This window comes from Miscanthus floridulus, chromosome 7, assembly GCF_019320115.1.
Source record: "Miscanthus floridulus cultivar M001 chromosome 7, ASM1932011v1, whole genome shotgun sequence".
NCBI classification, from domain to species: domain Eukaryota; kingdom Viridiplantae; phylum Streptophyta; class Magnoliopsida; order Poales; family Poaceae; genus Miscanthus; species Miscanthus floridulus.
In genome coordinates this window covers 87,638,829-87,659,759 of record NC_089586.1, presented here as the reverse complement: position 1 = coordinate 87,659,759, position 20,931 = coordinate 87,638,829, and the positions used below count along the sequence as shown (strand labels likewise).

Below are 20,931 nucleotides of genomic sequence, written 5' to 3'. Positions count from 1 at the left end.
CCTTGATGCTGGCTATCTGTTTTGGGTCCTGTAGGGTCACACGACCCCAGTAGAAACTTAAATAAAAGATCAACTTTTAGAAAGTACTTGAGGTTTGTTAGAAAGGTATTTCAAAGAGAACAGATAGAAAACCTTACGGAACATATATATATAGGTAAAAAGGCTGAGATTTCGTGAATCCGACAAATTTATTTACATTTAGAAAGTATTCCAAAGTTGGTTAGCACGAGTAGACCACCTTACAACAAATAAGTAGGGTGCCAAGTATTGTACGGGTTCTAGTTTTCCGAAAAAAATATTGGACGGCAGTAGAAGCGGCAGTAGAAGTAAACAGTGGGTACATATTTCTAACACGTTTTCAATAATTTTAGAGAAAAAAAACAGAATTGTCGAATACACATGATACTTTTAGTTTATAGTTTTATACCTATATTTACCGAGTGCAGAGAGTTCCCGCTCTATACGGGGTCTGGGAAAGGGTGTCAGTGGCAAGCCTTACCCTCGCCTGTGTAATGCGATGAGACCACATCTCGAACCCGGGACCTTCCGGTCACAGACGGTAAGACTCTACCGCTTGCACCAGACCCACCCTTCATATACCTATATTGTAGAAGTTATTTTTTAGATAATGGAAAGATTTATTCCGGCTTCAATCATCCCCCTATTGAGGATGCATCAAACCACAAAAGTTAAAAAAAAAGCCACCCACCACTACAAAGATAGGCATACGACCTAAAGGCTACATCTCCTTGACTCCTCCAAAAGATAAACCTATAAGAACAATAATATCTTCAACATGCTCATCATGTAGTCAAATTTTCATGTCTTTTTCATGATATCTCCTCCAAAAGAACAAATCTCACAATAAAATGGGTGAAAGCAAAACCTAAGCATGAGCCAAATCCAACATAGTTGAAGAACAACTCCAAATGTTGACTGCTGACCACCAAGCTGGGAAACCAACATCACACCGCCTCCACAAAGGGCACTATAAATCTAACAAAGACAATGACCGCGATTGGAGACACCATATAGGCCTTGTTCGGCTTACCTTATAATCCACACTATTCAGCTTGTTTTTTTTCAGCTGGAACAGTGTTTTTCTCTCACAACAATTCAGCAAGAACAGTGTTTTTCAACCAATTCAACCAAGTTTCAGCAAGCCGAACGGAGCCATACTCAGAACCTGGCAACAGCAAGTCCCCAAGGCGCAAGACCACCACTGTTGAACAACGGCGGACATCACACCTCCATCACCTTATGAGGACCCTCCTAACACTAGGTCTCCAAGGAGAGAAACTCTGAAGACGCCGTCGCTGCACGACCAGATAAACCAGTACTATGCTTTCACCCAGATAGATCCACACAATAAGAAGTGAGTAAAGGCCTCAACTGCGCCTCCACCGAGGGTGGCACCGATCAGTGGGGTATACCCCACCAGCATCGTACATGGAACCAACATTGCTATGTCGTTCGACCATCGTTGAAGCACCAAAGGTAGGTGCCCGCCGCTGGAACTGGCCTGTAGGGCTGCCATACCACAGATCCAGTCACAACCCCCAATGCTGACATCCAAGCAGAAGATCAAGGTCGCCTTCACCTGAGATCGTCACCAGTGGTGCGAAACAGGAAGGAGATAAGAGGCGAGCGGATACAGCGAAGAAATGTGTGGCCATCTTTTTAGATGCCACCGAGGGCCGCCACCGCCATATGCCAACTGGCAAGCAGGGTAAGGCACTGATCTAGATTTGTTGGTGGCAGCGGCGGAAATCCCTCCTGTTGCTGTGTTTTTCTGCTTGTAGAAGTTATTTGGGGGTGTTCATAATACATCGGTACATTTGGATATTTCCAAAAGGTAGAATTCATCAAATATATGGGGCCTTTCTAGGTTGAACCTTGTTACCTATGTCCAAGTGATGGTATGTACATGAGGCCCAGGTAAACCTTTATAGCAACGATTGAATACCATCCAAAAGTATTTGTCGAACACACAATAGCTTTGTACACGTTAAGAAAACCTCACAGGAAATGGCTGCGTGCTAGAAGGTCCTGTGTATTTGGCAGCATCTACTCTGAAAGCGTTCACAAGTTTAGTAGAAAAGGCACAAACATAGAGCACATCAGCGGAAATAGATGCAACAGAATGATCGTGCACATTCAACTAAATTCCACATCAGGCTCACACGTCACACACCATGATAGTACCTCTGAGAACCTAGAGAAGAACTAGAATGTTGACCAGAGAAGAAAATAATTAAGCTAGAAGCCTAATAAATTCCATAAACACTGAAAATGCAGGGGTGCCTAAACTGAACCCGCCGTGGGTGGCTCGAATGCAGTCCGGCGCAAAACTACAGCAATTTAAAACTATAAGCCACTGTTTTTTTTGTCATGTCAACCAACTATCACGAAAAAAAATTGCATGCGTCATCGCATCACGAGGAGATCACCCACACGATCTGATACTACTATTGACGGCGATAGACATGCTTGGCCCGCGCGATTCTTCCAAAAGAGCGACCTTTTATGGGCGGCTTCTACAATAAGCACACAGCTTAGGGCGTGTTTGCGACCCTGTACCTGGCCGGCCTGGCCAGCCCAACTGGCCCAGGCTTGGGCAGGCCTGCCCCAAGTGGTGCAACAGCTCTTGTTTGCGCCTGTGTACCCAGTGAGCCCGGCTCAGGCGAGGCTGTGTTTGTCATCGAAGAAGCAGCCGGGCTGAGAGGCTAACCGCCACCAACTACCACACCGAGATAGTGTTTGTTATTTGGCTGTGGTCGGCCAGACCCATAACAACAAACAGAAATGGACATGAATGAAAGGAGAATGAGGTTGCTCTTCCATAACCGTTACAACAACAAATCAAAGTTTCAGCATGAAATAGTTGGCCTCAAACATGCTAATTTAACAATTCATGGCATTACTGGCTACATGGGATAATCAAAGTCAGTAAAGAAGAACAGAAGCATGGGTCAGGCAACCTGCTCTTCTACTGACACCCCCTCCCTATCAGTGACAAGACTCCTCTCTCTAAAAGTTCTCACTAACTTAAAAAAGCAACTCTCTTCATCCTAATCATAGAAATACACTCTAAATCAGTGGAATTGTATATCATTCTCAGTGTTCTCCGTCTGTGCTGTTCATTTTCATCCTTAATCAGGGCCAGTGCTATAGGATCAGGCAGTGGGGTTTCAGGTTCAGGGGTTTTCCTTTTTAGCCTAGTGGATACAAAGGTAACCATAACAACAGTCAAGGCAGCTGCCTTCCTACACAGCATGTCACGGTTCAAAGACAGATCCATCTACAAGCATGTAAAAATGTAACATGATTTTAGCTTAATGTACTCTGCTAGGCATCAACATGAATGTGAAATGAATGCATGCCAACAAAAGCACGGCTGCATCTTGTATGTGATGCCTCCCAGTACTAAATGTGGACAACATCATCGACCAATGATGGAACAAAAAACTCAGAGCAATAGTAATCAGAAACAGATCAACATCCCTAACAGATCAAGAACAGCAAGGTACAAGTAACACTAACAACTGCATCAAACAGTTATGAACAGCAAGGTACAATACAAATCTGAAACAGATCAACAACCCTAACATATCACGAGCCCAAAAGATCAAGAACAGCAAGGTACAAGTAACCATAATAGGAGCATGAAGCAGTTATAACAAGTATGAAACCCTAACAGATCATGAACAGCAACGAACAAGAAACCCTAATAGGTTCAAGAAGCACCACAAAAAAGAAGATTGGGGGTCGATTTCACCTTGGCTCGGGGTCCAAACAATGGAGAGGAGGCAGATCTGGAAGTAGAGGATGCAGATCGGGAAAAAGACGAAGCAGATGCGGACGGAGAAGAAGAGGAACACCGCTGCCACGGAGTCCCAGCAGCAGCCGAAGCGGGGACGCGGCGAAGAAACTCGGCGCCGGTGACCTAACCCACAACCAGCCGGAGGTCGCCGCTGCCGCCACGCACCACAACTCACCGCCGGTCTCTCACGAGGGAGGTGGAAAGGCAATCACCGAGTGGAAGAAGGAGAGAGTGGAGAGTGGGAACCCGTATATAAAGGCCGGTGAAATCGCCGCCATTTCGCTTCGCGCGCGGCGGCCAGAGCGGGAGCGGAGAGCGGGGACGCGCGCGAAGACGTTTCCCCTTCCCGCCAGAGCCCGCGCGAGCCACCCCGCCGCCGCCCAAAATCGCCCGCGTGCGTCGCAGACGAGCTCGGCTCCGAAGAAACGAGGGTTTCGGTCGTTTCTAGAGAGCCAGGCGGAGAGGTCGAGTGTTGCTCTGCGAAGCCAGGCTCGCTTGCGGGCCATCGACCACAAACATGACAACTTGCAGCCCACGGGCGCAGCCGGGCCTCCGGGCCAGGGTCGCAAACGCGCCCTTAATTTAGGAGGCATACCCAGTATACACCCAATACTTTCTTGCAAAAAGAAAATGAAAAATCGAAGTTTGTAGGCACAATACATGTATACTACACATAATTGGATCAGATCAGATCCGAATACAAATAGCTTGGGTTTGGGTGCAGAACGGAAGACTAGGGGTGAGCATACCTGGTGGGTGCTCGTCGCTGGCGAAGGTCCCAAAGATGGAGGCCTGGGCACCTGGCGTAGGGTGGCGGTGTCCGCCCAGTCTCCAGCCGCAATCCAACAAAGGTGGCAGAGACGGTCACTCGCACGGAGCACTGATCATTTTCCTTCCCAGTCTCCAGCAGCTGCTCTACAGCGATCACCTCAATCAACTGTACTTGTACATATAGGGAGGAAAGTTTGGACACTGGCCTCATCTGTCCTAGAAATTAGAAAAGCTGGATCGCCGTTCAAGTCGAATCCCGGGGATCTAGTTCAAATTTGAACTGGATCCTAGGAACTCCGAAGCACATCTTTTCTTTCAAGCTGATTCAGAATTCCAGATTGGAAAATTTAAACGGTCCAGATGTTCGTTCGGTGGACCATATGCAAAATTTGCAGCATGTGAAACATTGAATTGAATTATATATGATGTGCTTCCATACAACGCATCATCCCCTAGCCCCTAGCTGATCTTTTCTTGTGAGGTCCAATACACGAAAAACGCAGCAAATGTGGAAACGAATGGAATAGCCTGGAATACAGATACGGCCATACAGGGACCTAATCTAGACAAGACACTTCAGCTTGACCAAACTTTTAAAGAGCTCTACTTAACTGCAGTATTACTAGTGGATATGAGACAATCAGCTCATCGCCGTTTGTACAAGCACGGTTTCAACTGGGGCCAATCGATGCTCTTTGCCACCTTACTTTTTTCCTGCAGGGGCATGGTAAGCCACTGAATTCAGCATGAAGGCCAAGTGATCTAGGTAGTTAAGGTAGCAACAAGTGAAACTAACCTTTTTCCTGAAGTAGAACAGAATGAACATTTTATTTTTCACATCCTGCAGAAACGATACCAACAGCCAATTAGAAAGTATCATCAGAATCATCTATTATCAAGCAAATGAAGTGTAATCTTTCATCATCAATAAAAATGTGCTGTATATCAGAAATTATGAAGGTGCCAGAATGGAAGGGACTGAACAAACTTCTAGTCCATTACCGAGGTTCACATGTAAAACATGGCAATCGCAAATCAAAGCAAATGTTTCACAAACCAGCATTGCATACCAATTCCACAAATAGTAGTTAATAACAAACTGATTAGTTCTGTGTATTGCAAGGATGCAACAAGCAAAAGCTCTCAGAGCCATAATCTAATACTCAATACATTGGAGCCACATCGTGCCACCATATATTTAGCCATTTATTAGGTAACCCAGCTATTTTTCATTCTACAGGACATAATGTCCGTGATGATACACTGTTCGCTTATTGGTTTCAGCCAGACTTATTCAACCAGTCAACAGTGTTTTCCTCTCAGCACCAACCAGCGAACAGGGTGAATTGTGTAGTTACATGGTACTTACTGCACCACACCTGCTAGCTTGTGTCAGACACCAAACAAACTATAACAAAAAATAAACCAGGAGACAACAATGAATGGAAAGGAATGGATCATGCAAGGAAGATATAAAAATTTTCATATCAAATTGAAGAAATTCACAGGTAAGCATTTGAGGTGCTCTTTTATCAGGCCATGAATGATTCTTATATAGGTAGCACTGTAGCATGTGGAAACGTTACAGCAAGAGGCAGGCAGAGCGTGTTTGTCCTCTCAAGGAGGCTCTAGAGATTTATGTCAAATAAATTAACTCTTGCTTGATTTTCCTGATCAGCCACCCTTCATATATATAGGGCTGGACCATTAGGCCACTAAAACAAGCTTTACAACCAATCTCAACTAACGTAGTAAACCGAGGCTAACTAATCTCCTAACAATTAGTTAACTTCCAATCCAACTCTATCTCTAAGAGCAACTCCAAGAGCCACTTTATACCCTTCCTAATGGATGGGAATAGAGATTTTGGTGAAAAATACCCTCCAACAACTTCTTTAATTAGATCTTCAAATATAGCTATCCTCTATTCCGGATTTCCCGCTAGCTAAAGATGGTGTGCGGGGCTCGCTCTCTATAGAGCATACAGGAAATAGAGAAATTGTTGGAGTGTGGAAAGATATAGAGAGCGATTTTTATTCAAATGGCTCTCCAAATGATGATTTAGAGAGTGAGTTTAAGAAAGACTCTTAAAGATGCTCTAAACATGCCTCATGCTTGCCGATGTGCTTCTTGCATTGCCTATTGTGGGCCCAGGAAAGCATCCACAACAGGCCATATGATCGATCTTACATTTACAATTCTGGAGACTGGAAAGTAGATTGATTGGGTCCATAGGGAACCAATGCTAGTTAGCACCACATGTTTCAGTACTTGCAGGCGCTTATTTTATACAACTACTTCGTAATAATAATTCAAATAAAGAACTCAGCTGAAAAAACATACAAACCTTTCAAACAAGCGAAAAGCCAAGCTGGACAATGGCTTTAGAAAACTTTTCAGGATCAGCACCTCCGTTGTTCGGGTCTAGCCTACTTCGCACTTTTTTTTCCCGACCACGCCGAAGCGCGTTTTTCATTAAGAAGAAAGGAGTTTCAAACGACAACTTGGAGACGGTAATCCAAGGTTACCGGACTCCAACAAACAACGAGCACCATAAAGCGATTACATAGCAACTAATTTGCGACTAAAACACACGAAGCAGCCGGGAAGCCTCACATCGTGGCCACGAGTGAGCGGAGGCGCCTGAACCCGGCCGTGCACCAGGCTTGCACCTCGTCCTGCACCAATAACGCGAGCTGCTGAGCCGTGGTTATCGAGCTGTTGAAGGTTTTTGCATTACGCTCCTTCCAAAGCGCCCAGCCGATGAGGAAGAAGAATGAGTCAAAGCCACGACGCTGCTGCTTGGGGATGAGCTTCCTGTTTTTTAACCACCAATGCAAGACCGGTTCCTGGCTGGGTACAATGGAGTCTTGCAGGTGCAGCTTGCACAGCCAAATGTGCCAAACCACACGGCTGAAGGAGCAGGACCAAGTATATAATCTCCCCACCATGTTGATTTCCTCGAGCTGTAGCTGGTCCAGGAAAGCCCGGAAACGCCGCATACTGCGCCTATCAAGCCTGTCATTATTTTTATCCTGTGCCCGATAGATCATATTGAAATCGCCACATAGGAACCAAGGGCCCAAGGAGGCGGCCCTGAACTGTCGCAGCTCATCAAGGAACTCGATCTTGTCTGAATCAAGCTGAGGCCCGTATACGACTGAGATCCACCAGGGCTGACCCAACGGAGCCCTGCTGGAGAATCTGGCGGTCAGGGAGAATCTGCCCCTATGTAGAGAGTCCACCGACCAGCAATCACGTGCCCAGGCCAGCATGATACCCCCGGCCGCGCCATCAGCAGGCACAAAATCATAGTCAAAGGAGCCCCCTACTATTTGGACAGCAACATTGTTACAAATAGAGGAGAGCTTGGTCTCCTGGATGCAAACTATGGTTGGTTTAAGGAGCAACACAAATTCCTTGACGCCATTCCTCCTCGCGCGGTCATTGAGACCGCGGACATTCCGCACAAAGCAGCTGGAGTTTGTTAACATGGAGAACAGTTGGGCGACGAAGTCCATGAGCGCTGACCGATCAGGCCATGCCATTGCCCAGCCCCTCGAGGTTGAGGTCCAGGGCCACCAGGTCGATGTTGCCAAGCAACAGCTTCTGTAAACAATTTTGCTTCCGCTGGGTCATGTCCCCGCGAAACGCAAGCTTGAGTTTCGCTTCGGCCTCCGCATCTGGCGCATTCTCGTCGACATGAATCTCCATCTTCTTCAGCAGTACAATTTGCGCCTGTCGAGTCGCGTTCGGTGCGCGCGGTCGTGCTGCGATCCGTCCGCTCCGCCGCAAGGAATGGATCGAGACAGGCATCCGGGAGCGGCGCAGCGTCGGTCCGCGGCGAACGAGCGGTGTCTGTAACGGGATACACACTTCGCCCTCCAACATCTCCTGGATCGACGGTTCATCAGGCACCACGTCGCAAACGGCATCCGCCGGTCCCAGAGGAACTGCGTTAAGAGGAGGCTGTGCGGTAGGAGGAGTCGAGGATCCCTGCGGCGGTGGCGAGGCCGGCACTTCCGGTGTGGGTGGGCTATCCGACGTCTATGGAAGGACTAGGCGCACAGGAGAGACACCCGGCCGAGGAGCCAAAGCCAGCTCGTCCTCAGCGCATGCTGCCCACCAGTCTTCGCGTGGCGGCGTTGGCGGACAGTGGACACTTATGCCCGCCAGCAGGAGGTGCGGGGCAATGTTGATGAAGCGGGCCACCATACCGGTGGCAGGGGAATTCCCGGCGTGCGCGACAGGGAGTGGCGTTGCGGGCACAGCATCAGGCGAGGTGGGCAGCGCATCCCCGGTGGACCCGGGCGGCGGTTCCAACGCCAGCCGAGGCGGGGTGGGTGGTGGCGAATCCACCGGAGAGTGAACGACCAGCCCACGCGAAGGCGCAGCATCAGCATGCCCAAGAGGCTGGGCTACAAGGGGGCACGACACGGCACCGATCAGGACAGACGTTGCCGGGGCAGCGCCGCGACCGCAGCAAGCCCCAGGGTGGTAGTGGTTGTAGTTGCTGTCACCGGAGTCGTCGTCGACTTCAGAGTTCCTGCGGGGTGTTGGCCAATCCTCGACATAGCCGTCATTGGCGTCAGCATTATGATCGCCGTTACCCCCGTCGTCACTACCACCCCCATTATCATCGTCATGGCCGCCATCATCTCCATTGTCAGAACCCGGTGGCGTGCTCCAATCTTGGAAAGCAACCAGCCGCATACGTACCAGGTACCAGAGTCCGGGCGACTCAGTACGGGCAGCATCGTCCACCCCGGGCAGGCGCGGCTCAGGGATGAGGATCGTACACTGCTGCTCGATGAAGGAAGGGTGCCAGCACCAAGCGGTGATGAAGAATTCCCGGTCATCATCATCAGGAACGCCCCGCAGTCTAGTGACCTGAACATGTGAGCACGAGGGGCCAAGGATGGTCTGCGCCACCGTCGCGTTCCGGGCATGCAGGGGCACGCGTAGCATCCCGACGACCACCCTGTAGCGGAAGGTGGTGGCGCTGGCCAAAGACGTGCGACGCCACGGCCGCCAAACCAGCGGCATCAGCGCCCCGCCAGGCCTGGAGGTGAGAACGCGATCCCGGTCCGCGTCCCGCCGAAAGTAGGCAACGAAGTCTTCCGGGTAGTGTTGACGAACCACAACATCATCTCTGGTGAGCTCAAAGCGGTTGTAGAGGTCGGCGTAGACCGCAGCAATGGAGACGTGTGGCCTGGTCCCGCCAACGACTGCCACCAGTGCACGTCCTAGGGCATCCTCAGCCGCCTGAATCACGTCGGAGCGCGGTACCACCACGAACGTGCCGCGAGGGCGCCGCGGCTCTTCCTCCCCACCGATGACCATCGCAGCAGTTGATGAAGACGGGTAGCACCATGGCACAGAAGTGGAGCGTCCCGTGGATGCAGACGTTGGCGACGCGGAGTCAGCCGACCCACGGCCATGACCAGAATGCGCGCGTCGCGGCCAGGCACCGCGGCCACGACGCGGCGGCGGCGGCGGAGGTGGCAGCGGGGGAGAAGCCGCGCAGCACCTCGGCACCGAAGTAGAACGTCCCGTAGAGGCAGACCGCGGCGACGTGGTGTCGGCCGACCCGGGGCCGTGGCCATAGTTGCCGCGCCGGGGCATAGTCCCACGGCGAGGCAGGACCCTGCGCCCCTCGTCGGAGCGCGGCGGCTGGCGACGGCGCTTGAAGCCTGCCAGCTCCCTCTGGATCGGGAATGGGCAACCGGTGACACGGTGACCCTCGGTCCAGCAGTTGTAGCACTTGGCCGGGAAGCGGCAACTAGCCCGGATGTGGTCGTCGGCAGCAATAACAAGCCAACCGCTGCGTAAACAAATCTATTAGTAAAGAAAACAAGAAGCAGCCCTTTGCAGTAAGAGTTGCAGCAGCTAAAGGTTAAGCAAACCTTGGCTTGAGAACCCTATTTGCTTCCTCTAAGTAACTTGGATATTTAATTCCCATCAAAGAAAGACAAAATATTGCAACATCTATAGAGGATGGCTCCAATGGAGTCTGCAGAGATGCCAAAAGAAGAAGAAGGAAGAAGCTTAGTTCAATTAATGATTTGCACACTAGTCAAAGATTCAGTGCCCATTTTATTCAGTTTGGCTACTCCTAGGTTCATCCTGGAAAAAAGGCAGAATATATAATGGAAGAACAGGAGATCCCTTTGGACAGCCTTTCCCATTATCTTAGCTATGTTACCTTCGACTCATCCATCAAAACTAAATATTCAATTAAGCTAGCCTTAACCAAAAAATAAAAATAGAATATTAACATCAAAACATCAAGGGTATATATTTCTAGAAATTCTTTATTCAAGTAAAAACATAATACAATGGTAGATAAACTGTTCAACTGCAACTCTGCAGGTTCGTAGAAAATAAGTAGAGCTGAAATGGTCTTGTACAAAAATATTGTCAAAATATGGACTATTCTTGCTCATGCAACAAACCCCTACGATGTTGTTCTCAACCATTACCAAGAATCATGCAAAAATCACAAGGATAGCAAAAACCACCAGGAAAACCTTTAGCAAACTAACATAAAGGACAGATAATTAACAATGCAAAGCATAGGAAAGGTATTATGCAGCTTGCAGCCAGTGCTTACATGAGCCATATCACAAGCAATCAATGAAGGATCATCTGAAACAAGATCAATGGAGAAAACCTCGTTCTTCACATTTTTTTGCAACTGCTGCATTGCCTGGGAAATACGAACAGTATTCTCATAATTGTGCCAGGGAAATAAAAAGATGGAACAGGGAGGAAACTTGCAAGAAGCATCAGCTACAGGATAGTAAGATTAGTCTTACCACAGCCAAAATCAGCAACAGCCCATGATGCATTGTGACTCTTCAACCAATTGATTATTACATTCACTGGCTGCTCAGGCCAGTGTGACATCTGCTCTTGATATCCTGTATGATACTAAAAGAGAGAAACGTGAATTCATGCACGTAACCTCATGGTTAATTAGTTGCTTGAATGAGTCCTTTTTTGCATAATAATCACAACAATAAATTTCTGAGACAGAAATATGAAATGTGCAAACCACATCCTATTAAAAATATAAAGGATAAAACAAATACAATGAGTCTGGTATATATGATGAAAAAAGCTAACAACATGGCACTGCATTTGTGTTTTTTCAGAGATCAATTATGCACAACACATCCACACAAAGCCCAATCTTTTGTTAGGTAGAAACAATGCTTCAGCCCAACACACCGAATGACCAAAGATGGCGCTTTACAAACTCTGGCCAATACTCAACATAGTCGGCTTATAATACTCTTTTTATTGGGGTGGTTTCTTTTGAGCCATGGGAACTTATTTGGGAGACTTGGGCTCCTAGGAGGTGCCAATTCTTCGTTTGGTTGTTTGCAGATAGATGCTGGACAACCGATAGGTTGGCCCACCGGGGTTTGCCTCACCCCGAGCGTTGTCCTCTGTATGAGCAAGAGCCTGAGACAATCCATCATATCCTATCAGGTTGCTTCTTCTCCAGGTACGTGTGGTCACTCCTATTCCGTCGTTATGGTTTGCTGGATTTCACCTATCCCGGTAGACAAGGAGTTCTATGGCTGGTGGTTGAGGATTGTTGCCTTGGTGTCCAGGGACATAAAAGGAGGTCTCAACACTTTGCTAACCTTGGGGGCATGGACTTTGTGGAAGCACCACGACTGTGTGTTCAACAGGACTATCCCTAGCATTCAGCTTATTCTTAACAGATTTTGGAGGAGGAACACCTCTCAGGCACTACCGCACTAGAGGTTAGCCCATTTGGAGGCTGATGCCAGATAATTGGCTGGCCCATTTAGTGTTTGGCTGGGTCGTTTGTTTATTCTTTCAAAGGCACATATTGTATTGTTTCCCTAGCTGAGGGGTGGTGTGTGTTTGTATTCAAGAAAAAAAAAAGTGATGGCAAGATGAAATCTTTCTTTTAGTATTAGCAGATACTGGTATTATAGCAAGAAAGAATAAAATAATAACATACCACATCAAAAAGATTAGGGTCATTTTTGAAGTAGTCAAACGCATCCTCTCCACTGAGAAAGATAAAGAATATATGTGTGTGTGTGAAAATGTGAATGAAACATAAAAAAGTGAAGCTCTGTTGTCTATGAATTCCAAAGTCAGACCTTTTAGTAATTCAGTACAGTATGCTTTACTAATGATATTGATAAGGCAACCAGCATATAAAGTCTTATGGGGAAATTGTTAGCATTAGCAAATCACAGAAAGTAGGACGTAATGATACACAATATCACTATCATCAACTATCAGTATTTGTACAGAGAATAGGTGTGGGGGTATGGCCCCCGATATCCACAAGACAAGACATGGGCCACACCATCAGAGGTGGTCCGGCCCACAAGATCAAGGCGTGCACGACGCTGCTCGGCGCGCACCGCGAGATATTGTATAGTACCAAATATGATAGTTTCCTTGTAACCCTACCCCTCCAGAGTATATAAGGAGAGGCAGGGGTCCCCTAGTGGACATCTACATGGTCATCCAGATCAATACAATATATCAAAGACACATGACGTAGGGTATTACGTCGATCAGACGGCCCGAACCTGTCTAAATCGCTGTCTCTGCACCTTGTGTCACCATCTAGTTCCTAATCACGCGCACCTCCACCGATCAAAGCACTGCCGAACATCTTTTGTCGACAGTTGGCGTGCTAGGTAGGGATGTGCCCTGGTGAGCCAGATGGGATCTCAAGATCAATGTTGTTCGCGGCAACTCCGACAACTGCGATGGCATCCCTGGCCTACCCGATGAGACCCGACATCATCTACAAGACCATAATGATCGACGAGTTCTGTGATCGAGTACCCACTCCAACTCCTTCCCAACGAGTCCGAGTGCCGACTCCGACCCCTTCATGCATCTGCACGCATCGCACGGAGGAGACGTGTTCGTCAAGGATTTCTTTATCCATCACGTCGGGAGCTTCCGTGGCCTCCGTAGCACGGAGGACGGCTAGACCTGCTGCAGCTATTGGTATGCGCTGGGAGATTGAAGATCGAAGCAAGCACCAACGGGCCTCAAGCCGAAATCGCCAACGGCGCTGCTACCCTTCCCAAGGGGCTGCACGTACGGACTACGGAGTCCCAGCTGACGGACATGTTCGAGTTGACATCAAACATGGATACGCTAGATGTCAACATCAACTAGCAAATTAAGCATCACATCTATCTACTCGGATACTGCGTCGACTAATCAGGTTACGTCACGTCTCTGCACGACCGTGAGTTCCGGCCCTTGCGCGGCCAACGCGGTCCGTGTTGACTACTCCACCCGATCACTGAACAAGCTAAGTCATATTTTAATATTCTTTAATCTCTATATATCGTCATAATTTTTCTCTAAACTGTTTTCTTCATGTTTGCTCTTCAAACGATTTTCCGAACCCTCGAACAGTCAGGTTGACGCTCGGATGTCCCCAGAGACGGCTCTGTCTCTGGCTCCTCCCTACACGTGCACGAGCGTCTGCCCTCTGCGTTATGGGTGGTCAGCAGCGGCTCTTTAGCGACGCTTTGTTCTTCCTACACGCACACGGGCTCCGCACTCCGCGTTATGGTTAACGGGCTAGCTAGGGCTGGAGACTCAGCTACACACTAACTGTTCGAACGGTTTGTATTAAATATAAATACATCTTCACACCAACTGATCGCCGAGCTGCATACGCTATTTCATCGCCATTGCTGATTTTTCTCCGGAGTTTATATATTTTTACATCATGTACTATCTGTTATACATATTTGTATTGCAGGATCATCGTCCAGGTGATCGGACCACCTGTTGCTCGGACTTCACCACCGATCAACTGGTCGGACCGCTTGGTTCATGGACTCCATCGCTAACCAGTTGATCGGACTATTCGCCGGTCGCTTCTACTCAATGCTCACTCCGCCGCCGACCAGTTGACCAGACTGTTCGTCGCTCGTGCTTCATCGCCAGCTACGCTGGGGACTCCTCGGCGCTCGGACATCACCAGCTACGTCGGGGACTCCTCGGTGCTTAGACATCGCCAGATACGCCGGGGACTCCTCGGTGCTCGGACATCGCCAGCTACGTCGGTTACTCCTCAGTGCTCGGATTCTTCATGCTCGGGGACTAAGTGGGCACACTTCACCCCACTTCACCTTGTAGACATCGCCAGCTACGCCGGGGACTCCTCGGTCTTCGGACATCGCCAACTACGCCGGGGACTCCTCGGTGCTCGGACATCGCCAGCTACGCCGGGGACTTCTCGATGCTCGGACGTCGCCACCTACACCGGGAACTCCTCGGTGCTCGAACGTCACCGGCTACTGCGGGAACTCCTCGGTGCTCGAACATCGCCAGCTACGCCGGGGACTCCTCAATGCTCGGACATCGCCGGTTACGCCGGGGACTCCTCGGTGGTCGGACATCGCCATCTACGCTGGGCACTCCTCGGTGCTCGGACATCGCCAGCTACGCCGGAGACTCCTAGGTGCTCGGGCATCGCCAGCTACGCCGGGAACTCCTCGATGCTCGGACATCGCTAGCTACGCTGGGGACTCCTCGATGGTCGGACATCGCCAGCTACGCCGGGGACTCCTTCGGTGCTCGGACATCACCAGCTACGCCGGGGACTCGGTTGTCGAACGTCGCCAGCTACACCGGGAACTCCTCGGCGCTCGAACATCGCTAGCTACACCGGGGACTCCTCGGTACTCGGACATCGCCAGCTATGTCGAAGACTCCTCGACGATGCTAGGACATCGCCAGCTACGCTAGGGACTCCTTAGTGCTCGAACATCGCTAGCTACGCCAGGGACTCCTCGATGCTCGGACATTGCTAGCTACGCCGGGGACACCTCGGTGGTCGGACGTCGCCAGCTACACCAGGGACTCCTTGATGCTCAGACATCGCCAGCTACGCCGAAGACTCCTCGGCGGTGCTAGGACATCGCCAGCTATGCCGGGGACTCCTCGGTGCTCGGACATCGCCAGCTACGCCGGGGACTCCTCGGTGCTCGGACATCACCAGCCACACCGGGGACTCCTTTGGTGCTCGGACATCGCCAGCTACACCGGGACTCCTCGACGCTCGGACATCGCCAGTTGCGCCGAAGACTCCTTGGTGGTCGGACATCTCTAGCTACGCTGGGGACTCCTCTGTGCTCGGACATCGCCAACTACGCCGGGGACTCCTCAGTGCTCGGGCATTGCCAGCTACACCGGGGACTCCTCGGTGCTTGAACATCGCCAGCTACGCCGGAGACTCCTCGATGATGCTAGGACATCGCCAGCTACGCTGGGGACTCCTTGATGCTCAGACATCGCCAGCTACGCCAGAGACTCCTCGGTGCTCAGACATCACCAGCTACACCGGGGACTCCTTGGTGGTTGGACATCACCAGCTACGCCGAGGACTCCTCGGTGCTCGGACATCGCCAGCTACATCGAAGACTCCTCGGCGGTGCTAGGACATCGCCAGCTACGCTGGGGACTCCTCGGTGCTCGAACATCACTAGCCACATCGGGGACTCCTTCGGTGCTTTGGACATCGCCAGCTACACCGGGGACTCCTTGGTGCTTAGGCATCGCTAGCTATGCCAGGAACTCCTCGGTGCTCGGACATCGCCAGCTACGCTAGGGGCTCCTCGATGCTCAGATGTTGCTAGCTACGCCTAGGACTCCCTTGATGGTCAGATCTTGCTACGTCTCATTGGTGTGCTGTCAAGATGCTCCATGTTGTTCGGATCAGGGTGCTGATCTTGGATAGTATGTCTGGGGTCTTGATACGCGCATGTCAGACGACGTCGGCAAGCTTCCAGACTTCTTTTTCTTTCACCCTGCTATAAGATTCATTCTTCATCTTCTAGCAGGCTCGGGGACTAAGTGGGCACACTTTACCTTGCGGTGAATGTGCGCTTTTCAATTCAAGGCTCCGCTCGTGGACTGGTTGCCTGCTCGGCCGGTCTTCTGCCTTTCTTTTACTTTCCGACCCTGGTACCACATGACCACGTCACCTACTGTTAGGCTGAGGGACTAGTTGTGGGGGTATGGCCCTCGGTATCCATAAGACAAGACATGGGCTGCACCATCAGAGGTGGCCCGACCCATAAGATCAAAACGTGCACGGCGCTGCTCGGCGTGCACCGCAAGATATTGTATAGTACCAAATAGGATAGTTTTCTTGTAACCCTATCCCTCTAGAGTATATAAGGAGAGGCAGGGGTCCCCTAGTGGACATCTACATGGTCATCTAGATCAATATAATACACCAAAGACACAAGACGTACGGTATTACGTCGATCAGACGGCCCAGACCTGTCTAAATCACTGTCTCTACGCCTTGTGTCACCATCTAGTTCCTGATCACGTGCACCTCCACCGATCAATCTACCTTCGTAGGATACCCCTTGGAGGACTACCGAGCATCTTTTGTTGACAATAGGAGCTAATGAGACAACTGTCGGTGTTTTGAGTAAGCACCAACGAGTAAATTTGTGTTATTACGCGTTTGGCTTGTATGGTGTTCTAAGAGGACATGAGGTTTATACTGGTTCAGGCTGAATGTTCCTACGTCCAGTTCATTGCTGTTGCTCGTGTTACTAGTACGGAAAAGTTCATAGTAGGGGTTACAAACGGGCGAGAGAGGGACCGATCTCATCTCTGGTGGTGTGTTGTTTGTGATGAGGTGCGGTGAACCGATGTTGTGCAATGCACTTGTTCGATGTCCTTTAGTGGGACGCCTAGCTTTCCCTTTTATAGGCCAAGGGAAAGCAGGGGTTATAATGGAAGGGAAGAGGGAAAAAAGAAAGAGAAAATACAGCTCCCGGAGGTGTGCCGTGCTCCTTTTCGCGTGGGTCCCATTGACCCTGTAGATCATGGTGGCAACGGCGTCGCACCGGGGTCCTGTTGGCCGCTACAGTATACATGCGGGCATTGTGCGTCGATCTATCTTCCATCCCATCCAAGCAGACGGAATGGTCAAAGGGTCCCTAACAAAGGCCATATGGGGGGCTAGCGGTATAGTGCAAGTTAACTAACATCAGTCGACTAACGTTGGACGGTGGTCAGGCAGGGAGTTGGCAGCACAGTGCCGGCCTATTGACGCGATGGGCGACATGAGTCTCCCAGCATGGCCTGATGCGACCACCAGTCGCATTAGGACATGCCCAAGACGTGCTCCTAGGTGTATGCCTCCACGCTGTAGTGGTTGAAGCGGTTCGGGTCCTACCCTAGGGCCACTGCTTTTGTTCGGTAGCAAATCTAATCCCCAGGGAATGGGTGAGGCGGAAATCTTGCCCTGGGGGCCAGGCGAGATGGAATCCAACACACAGGGGTCAGAGGAGGCGAAGCCCTTCCTATGGGACCGGACAAGTTGGAGCCCACGCCTTGAGGTTGGAGCCCATGCCTTAGGGTCGGACGAGGCGGAGACCTCATCCCTAGAATTGGACAAGACATAGCTCGGCCCCCGAGGGTCGAACGAGGCGGAAACCTCATCCTTGGAGTAGGACAAGGCATAGCCCGGCCCCTAGGGGTCGAAAGAGGTGGAAACCTCATCCTTGGTGTTGGACGAGGCGTGGCCCAGCCCCTAGGGGTCGGACGAGGCAGAAACCTCGTCCTTAGAGTTGGACGAGGTGCGCCTTGGACCCTAGGGGTTGGACGAGGTGGAAACCTCATCCTTGGAGTTGGACGAGGCGTGGCCCGGCCTTTGGGGATCAGATATGGTGAAAACCTTGTCCTTGGAGTTGGACGAGACGTGGCTTGGCCCCTGGGGGTCGGATGAGGTGGAAACCTCATCCTTAGAGTTAGACAAGGCATAGCCTAGCCCCTAGGGGTCGGACGAGGCGGAAACCTCATCCTTGTAGTTGGACGAGGCATGGCCCAGCCCCTAGGGGTCGGACAAGATCGTAGTTGCGTCTTTAACCATTGGATGAGGCGACGTGACACTGCTCAATCTTTTGGTTTGGATACCCGGGTATAGGTATCCGATAGTAGCCCCCGAGCTTTTGGAGGGGTGAGACACTCCTACAAAGGCTTTTTGTGATTTGTTGCTCCTATGACCGTTGTATCGTGCAGGGTAACCGAGTATGATTTAGGCACCCAACCTCCATGTGGGGGACTAGTAAAGTGGATACAGACACCCAGCCCCTAAGGAGGAGCTGCACTAGTAATCTGTTTTCCACCGGGTGTGCGCGAGCGCTCCTGGTGGGTATAGCTCCCGAGCCTTTGGAGGTGTGAGACACTCTTGCAAAGGCTTTTTGCGATCCGTCGCTTGAGGGTGCATGGGAGTACTGTTCATTATTGTCGCTTTGTAGTATGGTGAGCCACATATGATACTCATCGTTTGTCTACGACCACATGTTCGGTCTCTTTGTGATGCCAAGCCCCTAAGCCCCCGTGCGTAGCAGGGGTCCGATTAGAGGGTCGGTTTGTCTTGTGATCATCATCCCTCATGCGTCCATTTGTTAGGACAGAGGGACTGAGCCATGCCATGCTTTCCTCGTTGGATGAAGCATGGTGCTCGGTGAGTTGTTAACGGGCTTGTTCGAGTGGAGCCCCAGCATCTCATTCACGGGGGCCCAGTTTGAGATCAGCTGGTGACTGACTCCAGATTCTTGGTGGCCGGTCCATATAGTTCCTGGATCCGTTCGACCAGTCCAAGGGCTTGATGCCTTTCTTTGGGGAAAAACCATAGACCCTGCATCATCCAAGACTCGAAACGAGGGTCAGGATGCCATGGCGCTTCACGTGCTTTGGGTACTGGCCGCTAGTAGGCCCATCCTTAACCTCCCCTAACTCTAGGGTGCCCTAGAGCGGCTGTGAACCCACTAGTGGGCCAGCCTTTGAACTCCTAGGCATTAATGGGCCGTAGGAGCATTTTTAGATCTGTATCCCACTTACCTACGACAGCCCATAGCCTTTGAAGATGAACCATCACCCGGTGGATCCTTCATGGGGAAGATTTGGATAGGCATGCGCTCGTCTCTTGAGGCGGCGATGCGACTAATGCTGTGAGGAATAGTGAGGGCATGAGTCCCGAAAGAAATGGATCAGGCGAGGCGTGGTGCGTGTTAATTTAGGTGGATGGTTCGCCCTTCGCCCGTTCTGCCCTTACCTTATATACGGAGCCGTTTCTCCCTAGCCTTTGTATGCGTAGCCGCATCCTTGCCTTTCCAACCTTCCTGCCTTTTGCTCTCTAGTTTTGGCCTTCGTTCCCCTATTTCCACTCCACCACCAGCAAAGTTCTCGCTCTCTAGCCCTATGCCACCACCAAAACTTCTACATTGCCATCCCCTTTCCTCGATGGAGCCATGGCCTCGCTCCGACATTCTCCATGCATGCATGGAGGGTCTGGTTAAGAAAGGCCTTCTCCACGCATGGACCACGGCGATGGAGTGGATCGTACCTTTTGGCGAGGATGTGTCGTCGTCACCCAATGGCTATGTCATCTCCTTCATCCCCTTCCATGAGCATGGGCTTGTGACTCCTCCCCATTGATTCCTCCGAGGGCTACTGTACAACTATGGGATTGAGCTACAGCATCTGAATCCCAATGGGATTCAGCACATCTCGGCCTTTGTCACGCTGTGCGAGGGGTATTTGGGGATTAAGCCCCACTTCGAGCTATGGAAATACTTCTTTGTCGTCGAGCTGCAGAAGAAGGAGAAGAAGAGGCTGGACCTGGCGATGCCAATGGGATGCGCGAGCATCCGTCTTCGGGGCAGCCCAGCATTGGAGTACATGTCCATCCCTTTGTTGAAGTCCAACAAGGGGTGGCATAGGCTCTGGTTCTACCTAAGGAATGATGCCGCCGCCCCCTATCAATCTTCATCGGCCACCTGATCGAGGAGGCGTCAGACGTGTGGAGGTACGGGCCCATCGGGAGGGAGCAGAAGAGGCTCGGCGACCTCCTCAAAGCCATCATGACTCTGAAGGACGGTGGTCTTTGTGGTACCAGTGTCATCGAAGCATACCACATCCAGAGGCTAGCGCCGCTGATGCTGCGCGCTCTTTCGATGTGGAAGATGATAGTGGATTCCGTGCCTGAAGGGATGGTGATGGTCACCAATGAGGCCCTCAGCATCAGTGAAATGGCACAACGCCTCAAGGAGGCAATGGAGTGTCTGGTGGATCCATCGGTGGATCTTGCCCTGGTGTACCCGGTCCTAGGGCATCCCTCGATGCGGTCGAACGCGGGTTTTGTCCATCTGGTAAGTCTTTGAGTTTCTTTCCTTGGCTGACCCTCCTCTATTCTTAGATTGTAACCATCATGATTTGTAGCCCGGCCTTATCGCCCATGATTCCAACCTACCATTGCCCGACGACACAGCGTG

General features: G+C 50.6%; 1 pseudogene; it reads right to left on the bottom strand.

The window, feature by feature from the left end:
* Positions 1-5,203: 5,203 nt before the first annotated feature.
* The window catches only part of LOC136463717 (ribosomal RNA-processing protein 8-like), a 62,390-nt pseudogene continuing 46,662 nt past the window's right edge, over positions 5,204-20,931 (bottom strand).